Source organism: Mastomys coucha, unplaced genomic scaffold (assembly GCF_008632895.1).
Source record: "Mastomys coucha isolate ucsf_1 unplaced genomic scaffold, UCSF_Mcou_1 pScaffold21, whole genome shotgun sequence".
NCBI lineage: Eukaryota > Metazoa > Chordata > Mammalia > Rodentia > Muridae > Mastomys > Mastomys coucha.
The window spans coordinates 90,026,459-90,041,250 of record NW_022196904.1 but is presented as its reverse complement, the minus strand read 5'-3'; the positions used below and the strand labels follow the sequence as shown (position 1 = coordinate 90,041,250).

General features: G+C 46.4%; 1 long non-coding RNA gene across 1 annotated transcript in view; it reads right to left on the bottom strand.

The window, feature by feature from the left end:
* Positions 1-7,797: 7,797 nt before the first annotated feature.
* LOC116102661 overlaps positions 7,798-14,792 on the bottom strand; it is a 49,972-nt gene continuing 42,977 nt past the window's right edge. Inside the window, exon 3 of the long non-coding RNA XR_004123254.1 lies at positions 7,798-7,835. This is a non-coding gene — a long non-coding RNA (uncharacterized LOC116102661). The remainder of the gene's footprint in view (positions 7,836-14,792) is intronic.

The window sequence follows — 14,792 nt, the reverse complement described above, 5'->3', positions numbered from 1 at the left end:
TCTCTCTCTCTCTCTCTCTCTCTCTCTCCCTCTCTCTCTCTTTTGGTTTTTCAAAACAGAGTTTCTCTGTATAGCCCTGGCTGTCCTGGAACTCACTCTGTACACCAGGCTGGCCTCTAACTCAGAAATCCACCTGCCTCTGCCTCCCAAGTGCTGGGATTAAAGGCGTGAGCCACTGCTGCCCGGCCCATCTAGTATCTCTTAATCCAAACACTTGGACATATTTGCTGAGGATGACAACTATGTAGGAAACTGTTTAACCCTCTCTTAGGATGGAGTAATTTTTTTTTCCTTTGAAACAAAGTCTCCTGTATTCCAGGCTATCCTCAAGCTCAATATTCAGCCAAAGATAACCTTGAACTTCTGGTACTTCTACCTCTACTTCCCAACTGTTGGGATTACATGCTTGCACCAACAAACATAATTTATTCCATTCTGGGGATTGATCCCAGAACCTCCTGCATGCAAGACAAGCACCCTACCTACTATACTGAGTTACATCCGAGTCCAGTGCAGTAATTTGACTTGGGAAGAGAGGCAGTGGCTGACACTGGTAAAATAGCTCTTGTTATGTGAATGAATGCCCTTGACATCCTTGGGGTTCTTTCCATCTCTAAACTAGGTTACAGTTACCCACCCTCTTCCATACAAAAATGTGGCTGTGTTGAGTCAGTGTGTGTCGGTACTAGTTTGCTGGGTTGTAAGGAGTTGTTTATAAGCACACCCAGCTGGCTCCTAACAACAGCTGTCATAATAATAGCTAACATTTTCGGGATACTTGGGGGGCACCAGACACAACTCTGAAGGCTTTGATGTGTTCACCCACTGATTCTCTCAACCTCCATTATCTTGATGTTAAGGATGGAGTTAAGTAACTTGTCTGAGATCCTAGAATTAGTAAGAAGCAGGGATGCCAGACGGCTCTGCTCTGTGTTCCTGGGTTAACCACTCCCTCTGAGTGGCTGGGTGTACCCAGCTTCCTCCTCATCGGAAGGAGGCACCAAGTTTAGCTGAGCAAATGGAGACTGTACCTGTAGTGTAGGAGCTCCCGATGTAGATGGACAGGCAAGGTCTGAATCTGAGAAGTTCCAAAGCACAATGCTATGTGAGTTCCCAGTGAGGAAAGACTAACTCTGTGTAAAGGAAGGGACTCAGAGGCCGCATTGAAAGTAGGCCATGAGGTGAGGCCTGGGATCGTGGTACTCAAAACAGAGGAGCAGTGAAAGCAAAATGCCAGGCCGAATGGACCTGAGCCTGCAGGACAGTCTTAACTAGTGAGCTCTGTACAGGTCCCCTTCTTGGCTGTTTGTCCTAAAACATGAAAAGCACTGCCCTTTGAAGCCAGGCATGGGAGTAGATACCTGTCTAGGGCTTAGGAGGTGGATGAAAAAGGATCAGTATAACTGGTCTTTGCTACTTTTGGGTTCTTCTTTTTCCCACCCTTTATTTCCTCTGCCAGTCCCCCCACTCCTCGGTCACTAGATAGTAGAGAAGGAAGGATGGAGGAGAGAGAGAGGGAGAGAGAGAGAGGGGTGGGGGAGGATCCTGAATCTAATTTCTTTCTTTTGTTTCTTCTTTTGAGCATGACTACTAACAAAACTACAACCAACCCCCTTGGGGTAGCCATTCTGAGCTACACAGGGAAACCCATCTCAAACAGAACAGAACAGAACAAGCAATGACTTTATGGTACTTACTTCCTGTGTTATAGGAACACTCTCTGACTCTTTCCTGTGCTGTCAGTGCCTCCACTCCCCAAGCCCAGAGGCCTCTATAGTTTGTCTCTATCCATAAAACCAATGACGGTGTACCTAGAAGGCACGCTGGATGGACAGATTTGCAGCCTGACACTTGAAGTTGACCAAGGGTGGAACAGGTAGAACACTAAACATGGGCACTCAAGTCATAGAAACAGGCCCAGTTCAACAGGCTAAAGGGAGGGTGTGCCTGGAGACCAGACTGTAGAGCCAGGTCCTTTACTCCTGTGTAGCCTTCTCTCCTGTCTGCTGCACAGGGACTGTGACCTTCAGGAACTCCTCCGAGAAGTAGCTTGTGAGTGTGTGGCCTAAAAGGAGAGGATACAATGGGTCAGAAGGAGGAGACATTGGGCTGGAGAGTTTGCTCAGTGGTTAAGAGCACTGGCTGTTTTTCCAGAGGACCTGGGTTCAATCCCCAGAATCCATATGGTGGCTCACAACCATCTGTAATTCCAGTTCCTCTTCTGGCCACCTCACACACCAAGCACACAAGTAGTGCACAAACACACATGCAGGCAAGACACCCATACATCAAATATTTTCTTAAACTGAACAGGGTCTGCATAGATCTAAGCTGGATGGGGTTCCAGCACTGAGAGGGGAAATAAACACAGTTTCCAGAAATTCTCTCCGACTGATAACCACTCACTAAAGAAACATTACTTTTCTCCAGTGGAGTCTCCACAGGCATATAAACCACACTTGACTGCAGGCCCCATGCCCCACAGCAGATGGCCGACACAGAACAAACTCAATGGTATTTTTGGAAGTTTTCGGCTCATAATACTTTGGGCATTTTTGTTTTTTCTTACAGGTCTTTGGTTTGTCTACCATGGATCCCAAATTCATGACTTCTGTGTATGAAAATGTGTGAATCCCTGTGTCTATACGTGTTTCGTGTTCTTTTTCTTTTGAATGTTTGTTTTGTCTTACTCTGGTTTATTTGTTTGCTTGTTTGTTTGCGTTTTTATTGTTATTATTATTTTGAGGGAAGGGTTCAGGACAGGGTTTCTTTGTGTAGCCTTGATTGGCCCGGACTCACTTGGTAGACCAGGCTGACCTCAAACTCACAGAGATCTGCTTGCCTCTGCCTTCTGAGTGCTGGGATTAAAAGCATGCAACACTACTGCCTGGCTGTTGTTGTCTTTTTTTTTTTTTTTTTTTTTTTTTTAGATGCCTGTTTATTTTCTAATGAGAGAGAGAAAGAAAGGGTGTGGATTTGGGTAAACGGGGAGGTTAGGAAAGGAGTATGGAGAGGTTAAACCTTGATTAGAATATATTATATGAAACAAATCTATTTTCAATTTAAAAAAAGAAAAAGTGTACTTTTGTTTAACAAAGAAGACGAAGCACAAGGCACCTTGGGCTGGGTCACACTAACACCCAAGCCCTTCCTCCCTGCATGCTGAGCATTCGTTTGGGGTCTTAGCTACAGCTTAAGTCAACTGAGTTTTCAGATTGGCTGGTCTGACTTTTGACCCCTGCTGCTATTGCATTGTGACCGTAATTATATACACAAGATACTGGAACCTCTCAAACCCTCTCTCACAACCCCTCCCCTGAAGTGTGTTTATTGTAGTCTACTCTGGCCCTTGGCACAGGTGTGGCCTTCAGAGCTCGGTCTCTGTTAATGTTGGTATAGACAGGAGAACTAAATGGCTATTGCCAGACTCTAGTTTTGGGTTCTTGTTTGTTTTGTTTTGTTTTCATTGCTGGGGATCAAACCCAGAGCCTTGTGCTTGTTAGGCAAGTTCTCTAGCTCTGAACTGTGTCTCCAGCCACAGTCTTGAGTTCTTTAATATCAAGGGCCATGGTACTTTCTAAGACTTTATTCTCTGGGGCAGCAGAAAAATCTTCTCTAAGTCAGTGCTGATCCCAGGAAAGTGCCTGTATCAAGGCCACAGGGCACCTCATCTGATCGACACTCCCATCCATCCATATCCTGTCTCAGGAGGCCGACTGACCCTTAGAGGCTGTGCCTCCAGGCCTCCTTGCCAGCTTCCACTTAGGTTGGTTGGAACAATGAGGGAACTTGAGGATCAGAGCAGAGAAGGGTTGTCATATTTTCCCGCTGCTCCCTGTCAGATCACCATCCCACTAGGCGGCACTGCCTCTTCCTAGGTTCCAGGAATAGCTTGAGGTAAGTTTCCACAGTTGCTCAAAGGGAGGCTCCAAGGCCTGACACTATTACTGATGCTATGGTGTGCTTACAGACAGGAGCCTAGCACAGCTGTGCTGGGAGAGGCCCAACAAGCAGCTGACTGAGACAGATACTTACACCCAAACAATAGACTGAAGTAGGGGACCCCTGTGGTTGAATTAGGGGACCCCTGGAAGAAGCTGAGGAGGAGGGTGACCCCAAAGGAGGACCAGCAGTCTCAATTAACCTGGACCCCTGAGATCTCTCAGACACTGAGCCACCAATCAGGCAGCATACACTAGGACTACAACATCCCGTCACCCTACCCCCCCCCCCCCACACACATATACAATAGAGGACTGCCTGGTCTGGCCTCAGTGAGAGAAGACTCACCTAACCCTCAAGAGACCCCAGGGAGTAGGAAGGCCTGGTGGGGAGGAGTTGGGGGAGGGAGGGCATCCTCTTGGAGACAGGGGAGGTGGAATGGGATGCATAACTGTGAGAGGAACAACCAACCAGGAGGGAGGTAATGACTGGACTGTAAAAAATAAAACATATATATATATATATATAAACGTATACACATACACACACACACACACACACACACACACACACACACACATATGAGTTTCCACAGTTTCAGTATGCTTATTTCTTCACTGAAGTCTCCTGCAGGCAGATGCAAGATCCTCCACCAGAGTCTGCCATTTCAATCAGCCAAGTCAAGACTTTCCTCAGAGTGCTAAGCCAAGGGAGCAGCCCTGCCCCCATTCCTACTTCAGGATAGCCATACAAAGGACTGGTATTTCTAGGGAACCGCAAGGTCTGATTCTGGTTTATCTGTCACTTGAAAACCTTCTTGTGGGCAGAGTCAATGAGTTGGAGCACTGTGGCAAGGGGACAGACAGCTGCTGATGTGATGCAAGGCTCCGAACAAAGCATGCCTCCAGGCAGAGCTTGGCCATTCACCTGCCCAAGCAACTGAGCAGGAAGCAGCAGGAAACCAAGGACCAGGAGCTTCAGCCAGGCTCTCCAGGGCCTGGCAGGGCCTGGTAGGAACCCTAGGGTGCTGGAAAAGTAGCAAGGGACACTCATGTCAGAAGAAAGAGCAAAGGCTTGGCAGGAGGAAATAGGACACTGAGAGAGAGGATGTGTTGCTTCCCATTGTCCCTTGGCTTTCCTCAAAGCATAGCCCCTATGATGGTTTGTTTGTATATGCTCGGCCCATGGAGTGACACTATTAGGTGTGTCCCTCTTGGAGTAGGTGTGGGCTTTAAGACCCTCATCCTAGCTGCCTGGAACCCAGTATTTTGCTAGCAGCCTTCAGATGAAGGTGGAGAATTGTTAGCTCCTCCTGCACCATGCCTGCCTGGATGCTGCCATGTTCCTCCCTTGATGATAATGGACTGAACCTCTGAACCTGTAAGCCAGCCCCAATTAAATGTTGTCTTTTGTAAGAATTGCTTTGGTCGTGGTGTCTGTTCAGAGCAGTAAAAACCCTAACTAAGACAGCCCCTCACTATACCCCACCCTGGAATGGCACTCCTGGCCAGAGACAGACCTCCAACACCCTCACAAGCTGTCCTTCTCCCTCAGAGCTGGGCTGTCAGTCACTCAGCTCCTTTCACTTCCCTTGCTAACCACACCTGCCCAGACCAAAGCCACAGGAACGCCTACATTTCAATTTTCATTTCCTCTGCACCTTTGTGTGTTTCTTTTTCTCAACAGGGGAGGGGCCCGACACCCTTGGCTCTCTCATCAAGGCCCCTTTGCAGTTACTCATGCCTGACCTCAACCACATACTCTGTCCTCTGCCTTCCCAGCTGCCTAGATCAAGCTATCTGCCCTTGAGCTCCTCTGCTTAAATGCACCCTATTTTTTCCAAATTAAGCCCAACATCTTGAAGATTTTGTTTTTTGTTATTGTCCACAATTTTTTTCAAAAACTCATTCAAAATATCCAGATAAATAACTTTTCATTCTCATTATCTTTCTTTTATTTATCCTGATTAATTTGAAAGCAATATAACATGTGACTGTCCATGCTGTTAGCAACTATACGTAGCCAATCAGATTATTCTCTTTTCTTTTTGTTTTGGATTTGTTTTGTGTTTATTTTTTTAAATAAGGACTCAAGTAGCTGACTGGCTTCCATTTCACTGTGTAAACAAAAAATGACCTTGAACTCCTAATCCTCCTGCCTCTACCTCCCAGGTGTGTGTGTGTACTTTGAACCTTCCTTGAACATTCCAAGCCTATCACATAGTTCTTGGTGGCGTATTTCAAGTATCTTTTAGAATAAGGCACCTGCTACGATCTAGCTACAACTTTTCAAGGCTTCAAAAACTTCCACCTAAGAGCCAGGATTTTCCATTTATTTTGATTCTCTTTTAAAGGACTTGCTTGAAATTGGGAGATAATTCCCTCATCTACTGGAAGAGAGGCAGTCAAGAATAAATTTTAGCGTGCCTCCTCCTGCCCGCTCCACTGCCCACTTTTCACTGAGAGCTCTTTCATGAGTACCAGAGTGGCAGCTAAGGGCAAGCTTATTGGTTGGCACCAGCCAGCCTGGACATCCTCACCTCTCAAGTACATTTGTTGTGCCGATCACACCACGTGCATCCATTGTCCAACACTTGCCAGGCTGACTTAGCAACGTCGCACTTTTTAATAACTCCTGCATATGCTGTTCCCCTTGCCTTCAGCACCTTTCCCCCCTTTTCTCTGCAGGCTAAGCTTCCATTTTCCCCTTTAAATGCCAGTTCAAAGCCATCCTTATTAATTAACAATATGCTCATAGCTGGGTGCTGTTGCCTGCCTTTGGATCCCAGCACTAATACAGAGGCAGGTAGATCTCTGAGTTTAAGGCCAGCCAGAGCTACATAGTAAAATTATCTGTCTCAGAAACTAGACTTCTTTGTTAGTTTTTTGTTTTATTGTGTTTTGTTCTGCTTTGAGACAAGTTCTCATTCTGAGGGCCACACTAACCTGGAGTTCACACTGCAACCCAGGCTGGCTTCACACTCACAACCTATCTTTTGCCTGAATCCTGTAGGTGCTGGGTTACAGGTGTGAGCCACCAGGCTTGTCAAAGCCACTCCTTCTGTGAGGGTGTCCTCCTTTCCCTAACTCAGAATTTGTCCTCCCAGGTCTAACCTTATTCACATCTTGGTGACAGCACCAAGCATATGCTTCTCTTTGGCTGTATCCTCTTCTGAATTCCTCTTTCTTTTCAAACTCAGGCCCCACGGGAACAACTGATTAGCTATGTGACCTTAGGCAAGTCACTGAACCATCCCTGGACCTCTCTCTGAGAAGACCCCTTCCCAGTTCACATATCAAAAATCATGATTATCCTATCTCCCCCTAATGATCCTCCACAATGCTGAGTCCACTGCCAGCAAGGTTACAGGGCCCAGACTCCTTATAAGCAAATTGCCTCTTGTATCCCCACTCCCCCCCCCCATTCCAGAAATCCTTACTGCAGGGGTAAACTTAGCCAAGCCCCATTTCTTAAAATACAAGTGCCTGAGCTCAGCACAGCATTGAGATTTGCCTTCCATGAACCTATTTCATAGCTTTTTCCTTTATCATCCTTCCTGAATCCTTTAGCCAGCCTACTTGCCAAAGATAACCTCTGACCAGGACTGAGACCAGACAGCAAGCCTGCACCAGGCCTTCTCCTCACCTGTTGCTGCCCCATGAACTTTCAGGGCCAAATCTGCAGATGCCCAACAGTTTTACTTCCCTCCTGGCTGCAGAGACTACGAAAGAGCAATTGTCAGAGCTCAGGCACTTCCGTTTCACTCTGAACCAGGCTTCCTTTCCACCTCTTCTCTAGGCAGCTAGCAAGCTGTGGGCCTCTGCGTGTGCAAACTCCCAGATGGTCTTGTTCCTCCTGGAGGCTCAGTCCAGTCAGCATCAGTTCTGGACTCCCTAAGGACAAGAGAAAACCTTGTGTGCTTGAGGCAGGAAGCCTATTTGCCTCAGTCTCTGGAGAGTAGGGTCTTGACCTTGATGAAACTTCGGTTCACCTGTATAGTTGGGGACAGAAGAAACATGCAGAAAATCATGAGCCCCCTAGTCCTGATGGAGCCTGTTCATTTTAAAGATGGAGAGATCCTGGCTTAGAAAGGAATTGGCTCAGGTGGAAAGGTAGTGCATTTATAGGGAAGCCTGATCTTAAATACATGATCTCAAACAACGATTCTCTAAAAGTGCTTTTGTGTACATTAGGAGAGAGACACACATACAGAGAATGTGTGTGTGTTCTTGTTGTCTTTATAATGCTAGAGTTAAACCTGGGGTCTCACAGATGTTCAGCAATGTTAAAGTAGCCCTAGCTCTCTACCGTCAAGATGCACCAGCCTAAATGTTTTTTATTGTTTTTGGACAGGGTTTCACTATTTTTGCAGACTGGTCTCAAACTCATGGGCTTATGCTATGTGATCCCATGGGCACATGCACAGCATAATTATCTTATTTTTCTGTTTCCCTTTTACTAGGGAAACAGAGCCTCTTTTCTGCTGCCCTGATGCACACCTACCTGCGTCCCTGCAGCAGCCCCATGACACTGGCTGCCAGTTAAATCAATTAACTTAATTACCAAGGCTTAACCACAGAACACAAAAATGTAACATAGCATGAGTGGATTCCCACCTAGGCCAAAGATCATCTTTGGGATATCCAGAAGCCTTTTGGGCTTGGGGTCTGGGTTCTTCAGCAGAGAGGAGTCCAGACACAAGGACTACTTTTGTCCAGTTCTTCTCACCAGCACACAGTTACTCCACACACACCTGTGATGTGCCACTGGAAGGAAGATAGTGGCTGGCTTCTCCATTTCTCTAGCTCATTTTTCTTTCTAACTTATCATCCCCAAAGATAGGGAAGGCATTAAAGATCAAGCAGTCTCAATAGGGGATGTGGCTCAGTTGACAGAATGCTTGCCTAATATGCACAAAGCTCTAGGTTCAATCCCCAACATTGTGTAAATGAGGAAAGGATGTGAACTTTGTAATCTCAGTACTCTGGAGGTGGAATCAAGGGGATCAAAAATCCAAGGTCATCCCTCATTGGATGGACCAGCTATGGATCCTGTCAAAATACAATACATGTGTCCATGCACATGCACACACACACACACACACACACACACACACACACAGCGAGAGAGAGAAAGAGAGAAAGAGAGAGAGAGAGGGAGAGAGAGAAAGAGAGAGAGAGGTACAGCCCTGCTTCTTCTAGATCCTTTTATTGGACTAACGCTAGAGGAATACAGTATTTACTTGGGAGGTGGTGACAGGCTTATCTCTGTGAGTTCCAGGTCAACCTGGTCTGTATAGTGAGTTTCAAGACAGTCAGGACGACATAGTAAGACTCTGTCTCAAAAAATAAAACAAAATAAAATAAAATCTACAGAAGTACATATGATAAGTGAGATTTCTTGGGGAAGCAGATGAGACCCATGCCTGGGATCTTGAAACATTATTAAGTCACCAAGTGAAGAAGTGGGGGAGGGGCAGGAAGCGTCTCAGCTAGCCGGTTAATGCAACCCATTTTGATTCAGGAGGCCTGATTTTGACATAATTCTTTGCCTTTCCCTCAAGTTTTATCAGCTAACAGCTCTCCCAGGTATTTTATCTATGCAGAGCCCATCTGGCTTTCCTCTCTCCACCCAATAGAGAATGGCTGCTTAGAAAGACAGTGACTATCTAGTGTGGATAGCTACACCAGTGTGGAGCTCAGAAAACAGCTTTGTGGAGTCAGTTCTGTTCTTCCACTTTCTTGTGGGTCCAGGGGATTGAACTTGGGTCCTCAGTTTTGTACAGCAAGGGCCTTTTACTGGCTGAAACTTCATGCTAGCTAGCCCTGTAGAAGTCTTTCTGTAGGTGATGACCATGACCTAAGATATAACATCTCCTTTCAACTACATCAAATAACTCATTTCTTGGCCATGTTGAGGACCAAACACTAGGGCTTTCATATGCTAGGCAAGTGTTCTACCACTGAGCCATTGTTATTGTTGGTTTTTTTTTTTAATATTTATTTATTTTATGTATGTGAGTACACTTTCGCTGTTTTCAGACACACCAGAAAAGGGCATCAGATCTCAATGCAGATGGTTGTGAGCCACCATGTGGTTGCTCGGAATTGAACTGAGGACCTCTGGAAGAGCAGACAGTGCTCTTAACCGCTGACCCATCTCTCCAGCCTGAGCCATTGCACTTTTAACAGTTTACTGTTTTGTTCTGCCTTGCAATGTTGCTTTTGGATTGTGGCTTAAACCTAGGAACTCTCAAGCATGCCAGGCAAGTTTCCTATCACCGGGCTCCATCCCCAGACCAGTACTCCTCTTTTTAAAATTAATTGATTTATAAACTATGTTTTGAAACAGAGTCTCACTACTTAGTCCTGGTGGGCCTGGCAATCACAGTGTAAACCAGTCTGTCCCCAGACTTATGGAGGTCTACCTGCCTCTGTCTCCTTAGTGCTGGAACTCAAGGTATGAGCCACCGCACCCAGCTTTGTTATTCTTGTTGTTTGAAACAGCATCTTGCTCTAGAACAATAGCTGACCTGCTACCTACTATGCAGTCCAGGGTAACCCTAAATTCACCACACTCCTGCTTTCTCAGCCTCCCCAGTGCTGCGATTATAAATGTGTACTACCCTGCCTGGTTCATGTCTCCAATTTAGAAGGAACAAAACTTTAACTCCCAAAAAGCCAATGCCTTCCTTACTCAAGGTCACATAGTGAATTAGGAGTAGTTACTCACCCCTGGCATCTGGAGCCAGAGGTAAAATGGATATCATTTGTAGAACTAGGCTGGGGCAGGGGTGCTGCTGGAGAGGGATGTTTAGAATCGAAAAGGAAAGAAAAGCTAAGAACGTAGAGCAGGATGCAATCAGGACGATGTGCCCTTCTCCCACACCATGGAGCAGAGGAGGACAGGAACTCCCAGCAGAGTGGGTGCCAGCTCATTGTTTCAGGATGGCAAGAACTGATGAAGGCACAGTGTCATGGAAGCTGAGGAGCTGACCCTGGGCTAGAAGGCGAAGCTTCTGTCTCCTGGTGGGACCCTATCTACTAATCTCCACTCACTGATGTGACCTCTGGGTGGGATACCTTTCAAGTGCCTTGGAGACTCAGGGTTCCTCTGGTCTCTGCTGTTAGAAGCTTCCAATTGATAAGCTAGGCAGTCAGACTGGACTCAAAGCCCAAGTCTCCAGGCACTATATAGACGAGGGGCACCTTGGAGTGGGTAGGGAGGGCCTTGGACAGGTCTTTGGACATTAGTTTTCTCATCTTTCCCGAGGAAGACCTGGAGTCAGCAGTCTATGGGGTCTGGCCTCCTTTGCTGAGCAAGGATAGGGAGGTGGGGCTGAGCTCCTGGTGGGCTGGTGGGCTGGTGGCTGGGAGGCAGAGGAAGTGGCTTGAGCCACCCTAGGCTGCCCATGTCTGTCTGGGCTGACCCATTACAGGCAGGGAAATCACAGACTCAGCTCTCAGACATCTGGGAGGTTCTGGGCAGCTTGAGTATTTTTAGAAGGCCAGACATGCCCAGAATCCTGGGCGTTGCTGAGCCAGAAAAGCAAGGAGGACAGCAGAAAGCAAACCAAAAGAAGTAGCCCAAGTCCTGCTTTCTTCGCTGAAATCAGCTTTCCCCAAGACCCCAGCTAGGCCTGCTGTATGCATGCTTGTCCCCTTGATTTTCACAGGATCCTGCTTTTTTTGGGTATTCAGGTGCAGACCTATGACATGGTCCAGGAAGACCTGTCCAGAGTACTTGCTCTCCACCGATTTACTCAGGCAGCTATTTGGTACCTTCTCTGGTTCAGATGAACTACTGGACCCCAGGGACATATAAATGAAAGGAGTTATCTTCCAATTGTTTGTGGGTTATGGTGAAATGAAAATGCCAGTGTCCTGAGATCACTGTGGGAGAGAAGGAAGTTGAATCTGGAGGAACTCTCAGGACTTCCACAAGAATCAGATAATAATCTAGAGAGGAAAATGCCAATTTCCAGCTGTGGGGCAACCCCTGGGCTAAAACTGTGGAGTGATTACCAGTCCCTTTCAGACTCAGGTCTTTTCCTCTTATTTTGTTTCTGAAACAGGCCATTTCAGAGGTGGGATAGCCAAGTGTGGTGGTACTTGCCTGTAATCCAAGCACCTGGGAGGCTGAAGCAGGAACACAAAGTTTGAGGCTAGCATGAGCTACAGTTAGTTGAAGGTAAACCTGAGGCCCTGTCTCAAAAAGGCATCAAGAGAAGGGGGAAGGGAGAAATAGTGGAATAAAGGGTAATGTGACCGTTTTCCATGGTTATACACCAGAAAACACGCCTAGTTTGCAGTGGTAACCGGAAAGAATGGTTATCCCTGTACCCTTCCCCTAATTTTATCTCCACAAACTTCTCCAGGTAAGTCCACTCCATCACATTATAGACAAGAACCCAAGTCCTATAAGGGGCTTCTCTAGCTCAGGTGAAGGGGCTTCTCTAACCCAGGTGGGTTATCTGGACTCTGCATGTCCTCATGTGATTAAAAGTACAGGAAGGATACTCCCAGGCTTGTACATCAAAGGGAGAGGACTGGGGTGTTGGGTGGGCAAAGGGCAGGGGCTCATTCCCCCACTTCACCCCTGCCACCGTTCTGTAGCACAACTTCATTTTCAGTTTAGACATGGACTGTCCCTGGGTCTCTTCTCTGTCCTTCCTACCTAGGATTTTCCCAACGTCTCACTAGCTAAAGTTCCCTGCCTTATTCATATCTGTGACTTTTCTACCTAAATTATTAAATTTGCTACTTGTACTATAATGATGATCTAAGCAAATTAATAACCATTCTGGCTAAATGCAGAGTGTCTTACCCAGAAAGTTCTTCTTTGTCAATACCCATGTCCAGCCGTATCAGCAAGCTGGGGCCATCTCCTAAGGTGACCTGGCAGCCTGGCAGCTTCTCACATTGAAACTTACCAAGTTTGAGACTTCCTGCTCTATCGAAAGGGATTGCTTCTTCCCTGCAAGCTCCTGCTATGAGGTCTGTTCCCAGCTTACTGAGCAACCTCTGAATCTCTTGGTCTGGATCTGAGATTCTTCACTGTAAAATAGAAGATTGAGTGAGATGAAACCTACAGCCTCTTCTGGTTCCAACACACTAGGATTTCACACTGTAATCGAGTCATTTTTCCACATTCTCAAGTCCCCTGACTGACCTGGGTGCTGTTGTGGGAAACTAAAGGCAGAAAAGTGGTGTCTCCGGGAGGGTAGGTGACTGCCAGGTATGAAGGAAACAGCTCAAAGAAGGTTAGGATCATCAGGAAGAAAGACATGAGCTGGGCATTGTGAGTAGAGATCCAACCCCAGCTGCTCAGGATCACTTCCAGGGGTGGTGCAACTCAGCATCCTGAGCTTCTGGGAGGACAGAGCCCAGCGTGGCCCTCTGAAGTATGCTGATGAAACAGTCAACACCAACTCAAACCTGGCAAGGACTCAAAGCCACTCTCCCTGTCTCCATCCTGGTTAGAGTTGGGTGCTCACAGCTCAGGAGACTTTGACAGTGCCAGGACTACCTCCTTCTCAGCATCCTCATTGCCACCATCCTTCACTCCCACTCTGGGGCTCATCCAATGCCCAAAGGTGGCCTAGACTTCAAATTAAGAGTGCCTCTGTTGGAACACTCCTTCATTGCTGGTGGGATTGCAAGCTGGTACAACCACTCTGGAATCAGTTTGGTGGTTCCTCAGGAAATTGGACATAGTTCTACCTGAGGACCCAGCTATACCACTCCTGAGCATAAACCCAGAAGATACTCCAACATGTAATAAGCACACATGTTCCACTATGCTCATAGCAACCTTATTTATAATAGCCAGAAACTGGAAACAACCCAGATGTCCATCAACAGAGGAATGGATACAGAAAATGTGGTACATCTACACAATGGAGTACTACTCAGCTATTAAAAACAATGAATTTATGAAATTCTTAGGGAAATGGATGGATCTGGAGAATATCATCCTAAGTGAGGTAACCCAATCACAAAAGAACACACATGGTATGCACTCACTGATAAGTGGATATTAGCCCAGAAGCTCAGAATACCCAAGATACAATCCACAAACCATTAGAAACTCAAGAAGGAAGATCAAAGTGTAGATACTTCGATCCTTCTTAGAAAGGGGAACAAAATACCCATGGAAGGAGTTGCAGAGACAAATTATGGAACAGAGACTGAAGGAAGGACAATCCAGAGACTGTCCCACCTGAGAATCCTTCCGATATTCAATCATCAAATCCAGACACTATTGTCTATGCCAGGGAGTGCTGGCTGACAGGAGCCTGATATAGCTAGTTGTCTCCTGAGAGACTCTGCCAGTGCCCGAATAATACAGAAAGAAGTAGAGGCTCACAGTCATTCATTGGATTGAGCACAGGGTCCTCAATGAAGGAGCTAGAGAAAGGGCCCAAGGAGCTGAAGGGGTTGCAGCCCCTTAGGAGGAGCAATGTGAACTAACTAGTACCCTCAGAGCTCCCAGGGACTAAACCATCAACCAAAGAGTTCACATGGTGGGACTCATGGCCCCAGCTGCATATGTATCATAGGATGGCCTAGCTGGTCATCAATGGGAGGAGAGGCACTTGATCCTTTGAAGGTTCTATGCCCCAGTGTAGGGGAATACCAAGGCCAGGAAGCAGGAGATGATAGGTTGGTGAGCAATGGGAGGGGCAAGGAACAGGAGTTTTTTTTGGAGGGGAAGCCAGGAAAGGGGATATCATTCAAAATTTAAATAAAGAAAATATCTAATTTTAAAAACAGAAAAGTAAATATTCAGGGGAATAAAATCTGGAGTGTAAAAATAAATAAATAAATAAATAAATAAATTTTAAAAAG